Genomic DNA, 3,222 nt, shown 5'->3' with positions numbered 1-3,222 from the left:
CTGGGAGGGCGGTTGGACGCGCCGGGGCGGACAGGTGTCCCCCACCGGGCCTTTCACTCGTTACTTGTAGCGGTTCGGCCCCGGGAAGTCGGTTATCACCGCTGGTCCCTGGGGCTCGGCTCTGCGCTGGGGCGTCGAGCAGGGCTTGGTGTCCAGGCCCTGTCACCACAGGGGCCCAGGCCAGCTCTCTGCCCACGCTTACGCACCACCTGGGCCTCAGGAGCAGTTTTAGATCGAGGAGACCAGCGTTGCAACTATCCCAGGTCGGGGAAATACCTTCAGGACCGGTTCAGTCCACCCGGAAACTGGGGGCTGGGCCAAGGCTGGGTCAGTGTACCATGCGAATGACTTCTTTGTGCTGAAGGGACGCTACTGGCAAGAAGCAGTCACACCTGGGCACAGTGCTGATCCTGCTGCTGCTAAGGTCTGTCAACTCAAGCATTTAAACACACCGATGGCTCCTTGCCATCTAAAGACATCCACTGCTCTTGCCCTTGGTGAGTCGCATTAATGTTGTGTTCATGTGTTTTATTGCAGCTGAGTCTGGAGTTACGTGGACTGTGAGAAGCTGAAGTCATTTTACGAGTGACGCATTTTCTGCCCTTGTGTTGGCCACATACAATTTGAATTCATGACTCTAGTGCATCATGACAAAAAATCAGAAGGTACTTACAATTTAAAAACTGTAGCCTGTAGTAAATGCATTTTTTTACAGGATATGAATGTGCTTTTGAATAATTCTGAATTTTCTGAAGTCATAAGACCGTAAGTACTGGTAGTTTACAATATGAACTCCTCTGTCTGCCTGTTGCCAACATCACACCAGAATAATCTAGCCTCTTCTCGTGTTCCACACCCCATTGTATTGTTTGCCTCATGCACTGTAACTCATGTTATCTTGACTAGTGCTCCAGAGTGGTACTGCAAAATCTGTAAGAATGTACTTCTCATCCATCCAGTTGGCACTTGGTATTCAAATCGTTTTCCTCCCCAAAATGGTACATCTTAATTGTGAGATCTGAAAGCTGACAGTATAGACCTTGTTTCCATTGTCTTCTTCAGATACCAAGCCAGCCTGCTGTGTCATTTGTGCACTTTGGAGTCAGTGAGGGATGTCTTCCTTCTCTGGACAAAGAAGAAATTTGTATACCAGAGGATGCTTCCTCCAGACTCATCTTGAATTTTATGAATAGCATGGAGGGAATCCCGTATCTGAAATGATAATGCTAACCTTCTTCTTGAGACTGTCTGGCACAAGTGTTAGCAGAAGCCCTGAAGGGAGTAGTAAAGCCTGAACAGTAAAAGCAACTTGTCACTCAGTTCTTTCTAGAATCCTCCCTTACTACATCCAGACAACGTCTTACAATTTATGCTCTGCAGGTCTTCCGGCAACTGCTCATGCTTCCATGCTCAGGGCGTAACAGCCCTGACACACCTTTGCTTCTCTAAAACACTTATCTGATATCCCATTCATCCAGCCTGTATCTAGCCCATTGGCCCTGTCTCCTGTTCTACTAAACCCCCAGCCATTCTCCTTTGCTACCCGTCTACAGCTTCTTCTCTTTTTTTTCTTTCTTTTTTCCGCTTCTTTTCTTTTCTCTCCTGCCCTGAATATCAGTCACTCTTTCAGCCTGTAAACCATCCTATACTATACAGCTTTTCTTTCTAGGGCAGAGGCAGTTTGTGTATGGCAATTTAAAACGTTTCAATATTGGAAATAGGTGTGACAGTTATGATTTAAACATTTAACACATTAAGAAAATGGCCTAAATTTGTCCAGAGTCCTCCTTACAAAACTTATAACTTATTTTGAACCATGGCATTTTTCCTGCAAAGCTTGCTTTGTCTGACTTTGGTGGGTTTCTTAGCTAACCCAGGTCACCTCAGCAAGAAACTCCTGTCAGCTTCTTCCTCTTTTCTGCCCAAGTCTTCCCCTTTATGTCTAAGGATCTCCTTAGCCTCTTCTAGAGCCTTGTGACAAAAGCAAGAAAATTAGTATCAATGAAGTTTGAATGGAAATGTTTATGGGTGAGGAAGCAACATCTGCAAGAGAGCTGAAAAGATGATCTGTACTGATAATGAAGAACACAGTTTCCAGGCAATCAAATTGAGGAATGTATTGTTTCTGGCAAGCCCAGGAGGCCTGCATCCTGATTAAACCACAGCAGAAATGTCTGTGGGACAGGGACAAACCTGTCCCACATGGATGATAACAAGGTTGCAGCGTATCACATATGCCATTGCTCTCCTGTTACCCAATAGGTGGTAGGAAAACAAGGAACTAATAAAGAACTCAAAGGATGTAATTAAAATGCTGCAAATAGATTCCTCAAATTATTGTGTTATTACAGGAAGACTTTTCCCTCCACAGTAAATGTCATACAGATTTCTGTTCTACAAACTCAAAAACTCAAATCACTAAATCACAGTGCACACTGCCTTCCCTCAATGTTTGAAAAAATGACTATGGAGGATAATAACAGAAACAATAGATCATCAATTTCTCAGGCTTTTTGGCATATATGTTCAACATCATGCAGTTGGAAAATTGGTGCTTTATTGCTGAGAGAAAAGACTTGATTCAACCAGAGCTTTTGAAGGTAGATTTTGTAACAATTTCCCTCTAATCTTAACAGGAAAAGTTCAGTTTATTCTGTTTTTTTCTGCCCTTGAAACTGAGGAACACAAGGAATAATGGAAATTTAATTCTGGTCATTTGACTCAAGCCAAAGCTCAGCTTCATGCTCATTTCTTCATGTCATTTGAAAAAACTTTTTGGCTCTTGCCTTAAAACCCTGGGATTCATACGAACTGTCTTTCCTGTGGTCCCATGTGCACTGAAAATTGAATGAGAGGATCGGGGAAAAAGGTGGGCTGAGACAGCAACAAACACATTGAGAAGTGACAGGCAACAGCTTCTTACACCACTTTTCAATACTAAGAATGCTCCTTACTACTGGGACATGTCTCCTTTAGGTCACTGCATAGTCAAACTGTATTAAATCATGAGTGGTCTTTGTTTGTCAGCTCCAACTGCAGAGACAATCAGTTTAGCTCAAAACTCTATGGTTTTGACTAATTTTTATTATAGAGATTTTAATCTAGGCTAACTCATTTGGCTTTGTCCCAAAGGAATGGAGAGCAGACACTTGAAGAGTTGAGGTGTGTTCTCAGGTGGCTCTAGTACTGTAATTTTCTTTTTTGCCACTAAGACTGAGGCCT

This window comes from Pygoscelis adeliae, unplaced genomic scaffold (assembly GCF_000699105.1).
Source record: "Pygoscelis adeliae isolate BGI_AS28 unplaced genomic scaffold, ASM69910v1 Scaffold73, whole genome shotgun sequence".
Taxonomy (NCBI): domain Eukaryota; kingdom Metazoa; phylum Chordata; class Aves; order Sphenisciformes; family Spheniscidae; genus Pygoscelis; species Pygoscelis adeliae.
The sequence above is the reverse complement of the archived record's forward strand: the minus strand, read 5'-3'. Positions refer to the sequence as shown.